Consider the following 9,100-nt stretch of genomic DNA (forward strand, 5'->3'; position numbering starts at 1 on the left):
CTCACTCTGCCTGCCTGGAGCTAGTTGGATGCAAGAATCCAGAAGATATAGCAAAGTTTTACAGATAAGGATTGAACCAATCCCATAAATACCCTGGACAGTCCAAACCATGAGAGCTGCCTATGCCTCAGCAACTCAGTGGTCCTGTGAATGTGTTACAAATAAGGAAAACTAATAAGTCATTGGAAATGACAAGTGTACAAATCGCATTTATCACTGCTATGATGATCAAAAACCCTGACAAAAGAAACTGTGGTAAGGAAGAGTCTGTTGTGTGCTTTGTTGCCATGGGACATGATTCATCATGACAAAGAGGATGAGGCAGCTGGTCACATTGCTTCTATAAACATGAAGCTGAGGCAGATGAATAAATACTCTTGCTTCACTTCCTATGTCTGAGATGCAGCACATGAATGAATTTGTCAGTTGTGTAGAGACTGGAGTCCAAGAAATCCTACAATAGAGTAGTGAAGACTTCTGCTGTCCAGCTACAAAAGAATAGACCTAGCAAAAATATCTGTCGAGCCCATAATTGGTGCAGATCCTGTATCCCACAAAATCTGTTTGTACAATAGAAATTAGAGGCAACATGGATTGCTGATATACCTTGCCCTGGGAATTTTCCATTAGGGTTCTATTTACATTCCCACATATAAATGATATAGCCCATATCTGTATCTTGGATAAATTATAAAACAGAAAGATGGACTCAAATCTATTTCTCCCTTCCCAACTTGTTTGTCTAGGATAAATCAAAATGCTCCATTTTCTTTCAATGGAAATGAAATTTATTTCCCAAATCTTTGGGAAAATAGAAAACTGAAGCAACAGATTTATGGATACGTGAGGCCAGGAACAGTTTGGGATCAATGCAGCCAGAAGCTCAACATTGATTAGCTGTTCCCAGTGTTTGGGACAGTAGGAATTCCAATCTTTTGTGATGTTTTTCCTGTCAGTTACCTTCAAGTTACAGCTACTTGTTGGAAATGATCATTTCAGCTGTTCATTTTATGGGCTGTCATCACTGTCTAGTTACTCCATTATCATGAGTAGAAGAGTCCCTGGTGAACTCTTAGAGTCCATGTGTGGTTTTTGTTCTTATAGTGCCCATCCGGAAGGTAGTGACAATTGTTGACTGTTGTTTGATTAAGTGACAGGAATATTTGCATTTTACTTGACAGAGCTTCATTTTGCTGCTCTTTGTAGCCTATTTTTTCCTTCATTTGTTCAGATTATGGTTTAGTCTCTAGCTCTACATTTTAGGTACAATGGATATTTTGCATCAGTTGAGATCACCCTGCAATATACAGTGATAGTAAGAAATAAATTTTAAAATAGTGGGTCAGATACTGTTTATTCTACTAGACATAAATAACTATCTGGATAAATTTTGAGGATATATATGGCAGTTTTGATGATTATCAAAATCAAAGAATCTATGATAAATTTGCAAGTTCTAATCAGAATTCTCACTGAAATCCAAGCCTGGTAGACTTCTCTGTTACCAGGCCTATTCTTTCAGAAAGTAGAGAGTTCAAGAAGGTTGTATATTTATGTAGATACAGGCATCAGCTCCTAAGTTGTCTGTGCCTCATAAACATAGAAACTTTGAACATACAGCATGGTGATATAGCAAGAGGTGTAGGGAAGGGCTCATGTTTTTCTTTAGAATCTCTCCCTGGACTACAACATAGGAATAAGAGAGGCTTTTGTGGGTCTGAATAACAGGGATTAGAGAATAATTTGGGCTTATAGAGTGCTAAAGAAATTGAGATAGGATGAATAGGAGAGGGAGAAAGGAGGCTCAAGAAAGAATGTGGGGGAGGTTGCAGGTAGCTTCAAAGCAAATATCTAGAGAAAGTTTGGAAAGGGCAAGGTATAAGACTTATTATATATTTCTGGAAGACTAAAATGCCAAGAGAATAGCTCACCAAAGATAAGAAGAGGCACAGATGTTAGCAGTGAACCTGCTACAGCATGCAGTAAAGGGGAGTTCATTGCACAGGGCTTATTCTAGAAATCTTTTGGAAAAATGGTTACATGTCCGTGTGTATAGACACAGAGCAACACTGGTTAGATATCACAGATCGATTTTGGACATACTGATCCTCTATAAATATACTGTTACCAAAGTGTTAGATGTAAAAAGAAGGAAATGTAGGAGACTGTGAAATGAGATGCCACACATTCCAGTTGAATGATAAAGAGATTCTTGAATGTGGCAAATGTAGAAGATCCCACAGTGTTGTCCTTTGTACTGACAGATGTCACTATGCTGGATACTGTATTTTCAGTTTTGCGGACACAGTAGACAAGGCCAGCATGTGGATCTATTCAAATTGAACAATTCCATTCAAGCCGAATATCTTTTCATAAAAAGACATTATTCTACTACTTCTCTTTGTTTTTTGAAGCTATTTTCAAGTTTAGTAAAAATGGATTTTATAAAATGGAAAACCCAAAGGATTAGTCTCCATCCACTCCTCTTAGACTGGGAAATCCTTCAGATGAAAATATGTAGAACATATATTTTATATTTATGCATAATTATCATAAATAAAATAAATGTGGAAAGCAGTATGATTTTTTAATTTATATTATATAATACAAATTATGTGAAAATGATCATTTTTATTTTGGATGTAAAAATTGGTGGAAATATTATATGTCACTTTTTTAATATTTTCTTTTTTTAGCAGTGATTGGTACTTGGTTTTGTGATCCATTGCTCAGGAAACAATAAAATAATTTTAATCAGCACCCAAAATTCAGCGAACATTTAAGAACTGATTTCCTAAATATACACATACATGGAGAAAATAATGAAGGGCTTAGAGGAATTTATTTTCCTAGGACATGAAAATTCCTTTAATCTTCATGGAGCAGAGATAACTATGGTCATTTACAGCATGACATGGACCCTAGTAATGGACCCAGAATTGGGTAATGTAGATGCAGCTGTGCCTACCCCCATTGTAATGAGGATGTTAACATCCCCTGCAGGGGAAGCATCCTAGAATGTTTGGCAATGATGCTGAAATCAGCAGACTCCCTCAAGACACTGAACTATTGGAAAAGAATGTTTTGAAAACCCTGACTCCACTCAAGCTTTAAGAATGTGGAGGATGCTGAAGCCCTGCTGGAAGTAATGGAAAAGATGCAGATAGTCACACTTTAAACATAAATCTGCGCAGAAATGGTAACAGAAATTGCACAGTGGGGATTTTTGTTGCTTTACACAAGTAAAAACACTAATTTTTTAGCCAATGAGGACACAACAAACAGGTAAGGCTTCCACTGAGAGGTGACTACTCTGGGTAACGAGAGAAAAACTTTTTTTTTTTTTTGTGGAGCTGAGGATCAAACCCAGGGCATTGTGCTTACTAGGCAAGCACTCTACCACTGAGCTAAATCCCCAACCCCGAGAAAAACATCTTATATTGGCTTCTCTTCTTCTGTAGCAGGGACACTGTTCCTTCTCCTGGTGTCTAGTCTCTTCCTGTGGGAGAATGTGACCTCAACACCCACCTATGAAGACGATGATGACCCATGTGTGTTTGTGATTGACCTGCTTAAAAAGGCATCACAGAATGCCAGTGATAAAGTTTCGAGTGCCTTCACTGAATATGTAACTACTCCACTGACTTCCAGTTTCTTTTCATAAAGGATTTTCATACTAATGCTTGGAATGGATATAGAGTGAAAGAGAAAGCAGAGTGATCAAATTTCAAAAGCTACACCTTTGTGAGTAGAAGAACACAGAGGCTACTAATATGTGCAACAAGAAAATAGGAAATTTCCAATATGAGCTCAAGTCCAATCTTTTTGTCTATATTTTAAACTATTACTTTAATTAACTCTTGTTGCACAAGCACTTAGAGGCATGGCTGGGAAAGAGAGGGGGTGATCTTTTCCTCTTAATGGTTAGGCCCCCATTAACATTCTTCACTCAGAACTGTAGGCATTCAGTAAAATGGGAAAAATACAGTGTAATGAATTGAGGAATTAAATAGAGTTAAAGACACTAAGGCTAGATTGGTATGATAATAAAGATTAATCATTCAATTATAGAAGGGGAAAATGTCACAATGTCCCAACACCAGATGAAAAGCTAAAGGCAATCAATAGCTACTGAGAGATGGAGAACAAGGTTTTTCAAGGAGGACTCCCTAGTAGATGATCCAATCCCAAGTGGCCTATCCAAAATAAATGTATATAAGAGCAGCAGTAAATGGGCTCAAATGTTTTATATGTATGTATGTGTAACAACAATAATTATAGAATAAGAGGTCATATACCTGGAAATGATGCAAATACTCAAGTAAGAAATTTTCAAAAATAGTATAAAAATACTAGTTACTTTTAAAATATCTCCATTCCAAGGCATATGGTATAACAAAAAGTTCTTTTGTTTAATTTTATGTAGACAGAAAAAAAAGGCATCTTTTAGCTGTATGATAAAGATACTTTGAAGATTGGACATTATCTATTCTAGTTAAGTCAATAAAGCCAAAGGAGATTCAGACTTCCATTCCTGAAGGCGTGTGAGAATGTTTAATATATAGATTCCTGTCACTCATTTTTACATACTGTTTTCTTACTATTGCCCTTGTTTGACCAGCCATGTTCTAAATCATGATAATAACAGTCTCACGTTATCAAAAATTCACCCATAAAACATGTTTTCATTAGTTCCTATTGTCAATTTAAAACAAATTATGTAGTCTCACAAAAGGAAAGTTCAACCGGGGAATTGCATAGATCAGTTGTTTGTGGGAAAGTATGTGGGGCATTTTCTCGATAGCAAATTGATGTAGTCATACCATCCCTCTGTGGTTTGCAAAACTCATAGGCAGTTACTTGATCCTGAACTGTGTAAAAACACTAACTGAACAGAAGTCAGAGATGAAGCCAGTAAGCAGTTGCCTCCTCTGTTCCTGCTTGAGTTCCTACCCTGATTTTCCTCAGTGGTAAACTATGACTTCAGAATGTCAGTGGGGTTAAAAGACCTTTCTTCCTCAATATACTTTGGAAATGTATACAAAAATGCAGCTGATGAAGGCCTGGATTGTGAAGTTTCAGAGAGAAGCACTGAACATCTTTCAGGGATGTTCAATTATCTTAGGCTGAACCATGAAATTAATTAAACTTTATATGTTTCACTGGGAAAATGGACGCTAGTCAGTGAGGTTTGAAGAGTAAGCTGCAAATGAGAACTCAGCATCACTGAGGAAAAATGAGAGACGTATTTCTTTTGAGTCAACAAACAGAAACTGGTGCAAGGTGGCCTAAGCTGCACATCTAGCTAGCAGCAGAGCATGGCCATTTCCCTCATGGTACTTGTTTGAAGTGGGTCATGGAGAGCAAAGACTTGACAATGTGTGATGGGTTGCTGGCCCTGCAAAATGGCTATGAAGGCTACTCATGAATGTGCGCCTCAGTTGCAGTTGAGACACAGGGTTTTGAAGATTACAGTTTTAGTCCTGTTTACAAAATGGCAACTTTTAGGATGGCTGAGAATAACCAGCTAGGAAGAGTCTGAGAGCTTCAAAGGTTAGATGGTTATACATGAGACTATAGAAGAAGTTTTGAAATGTAGACAAAGGGCTCATTTCTTTAGTATATAAAATTTATTTTTCAATTAAAAATCTGCTGTGGGATAGTACTCTTGTACACTGTAAAAATTTGTCACTTGAAATGGTTTAATAAAATGCTGACTGGCCACTAGCCAGGCAGGAAGTATAGGCAAGGTGAGCAGACTAGGGGAATTCTCGATAAAGGAAGGGTGGATTCAGGAGTCATCATCCAGATGCAGTGGAAGCAAGATGAGAATGCTACACTGAGAAAAGGTACCAAGCCATGTGGCTAAACATAAATTCTTAAGAATTATAGGTTAATTTTAGTGTAAGAGCTAGTTAGTGATAAGCCTGAGCTACCAACCAAGCATTTATAAATAATATTAAGCCTCTGGGTCAATTATTTGGGAAGTAACTGCTGAGTATTTAGAAACAGGTATCCAAGAGAGAAACTTCAGCCTACAAATATCTATCAAATGTATTAGCATCCTGATCATTGATTTGTTTTTACAATGTGCAATCCCCAAGTCATTGAGTAATTCAGTATTTCCAGGAGACAACATATATCAAGGGATGAGAATTCAAAGACATGGTCTTTGGCAAATGCCACACTTATTTTCTTCATGCTCCAGAAAACAAAGAACAAGCTGAACAGTTCTGAATGAGTCCTCACCCATGTTAGTTTAATTCCACTGAAGCCATACATTGGCTTTGGTATACTGTTAGTTGTACTTACCACTCTGTAAGGAAGTTTGAAATGACAGTGACACTCATCTTTAAATACAGGCTAGTGATGTAAGTGTGTGTGATGCCAACAGTTACATTTATCATAGGCTACTATTGCACCCTGTGTGTGCAGAGTTTTATAGACTGACTAGTTCACATACTCCTCTTGGCTTTCAAGCATCTGCTGTTTCTACTTCTACTTTTCTTCTTAAGAGTTGATTCCTGGTTGTTCTGTCTATTCCTGGGTCAAAACTGAAATACACCTGAAGAAATGTACACAATATATGCTGTGTGGTTTTACTCATCATACAACTGCCCCTCTGTGATGATAGGTCTTCCTTCATACCATGCCAGCTCTGACACACAGTTGTTATCATCTTTCACCACTACCATAAATTAACTAAGATGATTTATATTGAACATCATATTGTATCTCTACACACTCCTGTCTTATAACCCATCCTCTGTGTTTTGCTCAATGGCATAATCACTCTGTGAGTCAAAATTTTATCATTTAAATAACTGTGAAAGTGAAAGAAGAATAAAAAGGAACTGAAGGAGGTGACGTTTGTGTTACCATTCCTCTAGAAACTTCATAAGGCACTCCACTGACATTTCTGAAATTCTAACATTCTGTAACACAAAGTCCAGTGGCTACATTTTACACCTCTACTTCCTCTATTGTCTTCAAAGAAATGTTTTGAATATGCATATGAATTGCCAAGGGAAATTGTATTATAGCCTTTTTGAACAAAAACTGTGTGAACCTGCTATATTTCTCTAATTTTAATGTGTTTCAATTCTGATTTCTTAGTCATGAGCCCTGACTAACTGGTGCCCAGACTACTGAATTCTTGGACTATACTTCTGTACTATCTGATAACTGAATCACTGCGATTATATGGAGCTTCTTGCTTTCTTGTCTCTTAGGGCAGATATTTTCTGGAGAAAAACTTAATGTGCCTACAGATTACTAGGAACATTTTTCCCGAAGTAAGTAGTCTGCTTGTTCTTCTCTTCTTTCCTTGTGAATTAATGAGGTTCTCTGTACAATTACAACCACATTTTGAAACGCATCTCTTTGCCAGAAAGAAATTATGTATCCAGATTAGTGAATCACTATCAAAAGATGCTGGTATTCCACTCTTTAGGGGTACTTTGCTCAGAAACTCAAACCCTGGCATCTCAGTAGAAAATATCTGCTTCTTACAGTAGTCAAACAGTACCCTTCTGAACATAAAGACAAATTTCTAACAACATCTATAGATGACATTAGCCTAATCATTCTTTGATTATTGGCATCTTAATAATGTGAAACCCTTATTTGCCCTAAGTTTTAGGATGCAGAACTGATTTTGAGTGAAGTATGGAAAAAATGATATAATATTAGAATGCATAATGCACAAAAACTATTTTAAAGTAATTCCAGTGCCTTAAAAGTTATTGCCAGGGATGAAATTTGACAATGACTGGAAATAAAACTATAAAATATTTTTCATTTATGCTTTTAAGACTTTAGTCAAATCACTGAATATTTATTGGTAACAGTCTTCTGCATGGTTGCAACATTTAGTTGAATTTTGTAATATTCTGAAAAGATTGAGTAGAGTCTTGCATGTTGTAAAGCATAGGCAAAGACTGGCCAGAAAAGGTATTTGGGGATATACCAACTATTCCTTTTCAACAAAAATGAGTCTTTTTTTTTTTTTTTGCTATGGATTTCCAAGAAGATTACCTCTCACTCAAACAGCTCACTCAAAGTAAATGACAGCAATAATTATTTCAACAGAAACACAGAAAATCTAGAAATTGATTAACTTCATAGGTTAGCAAATAACATTATGTGGACAGAATGAACTAAATGGGAGGTTATGAAAGTTGGTATTCCAGGAGTCTCTGTTGAACTTGTTCCATAAGGATGCAAATTACTAAGCTCAGCTCTGTAACACAGCTGATGCTAAACAAGGAACAAAGTTAATCTAAGGATAGAGAAGAGATAATTGCCTATGAGACCCAAAAGTTTATGCGATGTTTGATTTCAATGACTACCTTGCAAATGATTGACTCTTCAGAAATTTATTTTTAACAATGTTAGTATGATATTAAGCTACTTTTATGCAATTTTGTAACTGCACTTTTAACATATCTACACTTGAAAATACAATGCTTGAAATTTTAGCCATAACAATAAAAGTCAGAATGAAAAGATACAAATAAGGAAGCAACTACACAGATCATCCCTACAACAAATCATCCCTCCGCATCCTTTTCCATCCTGCTTCCCTGTGTAGTTAGTCTGAACAGAATAGTCCTGTTTCAGCTCTCATGTAACACAAACAGGAGCATAAACAGACATATACTAACAAACACACAAAACACACAGAATAAAATCTAGATTCCCCTTCTCTCAGCTTGTCTTCCTCCCTTTAGAATTGTCCATTGGCCAAAGCCCTGTAATCCCTGGTTGCTGCATGAATTCTGTCTTCACACATGGTCCACTCCAGTTGTCTGTACCATATCAACCTACAGGCCTTTTCCTTGTGGTACAGTCTCTGCCTAGGTTCAATGGGATGAGTTCCTGGCACCCTAGCACACCTGCATCTTCCCCAACCCCCTGACCTAGCCATAGCTACACATCCTGCACATGAGTCTAGCCTTGTGAGTTCCCCAAACCATAGCCAGCCTGCACTACCTCCAACCTGTAAGCATTGTCCTTGATGTATGTCTATATCTATAACCAGCCTAGAGAATTCTTAGAACATCTGCCAGCAGCACCCTAGCCAAAAAAAAAAAAAAAA

The sequence above is a fragment of the Onychomys torridus genome, chromosome 5 (assembly GCF_903995425.1).
Source record: "Onychomys torridus chromosome 5, mOncTor1.1, whole genome shotgun sequence".
In the NCBI taxonomy this organism is placed as follows: domain Eukaryota; kingdom Metazoa; phylum Chordata; class Mammalia; order Rodentia; family Cricetidae; genus Onychomys; species Onychomys torridus.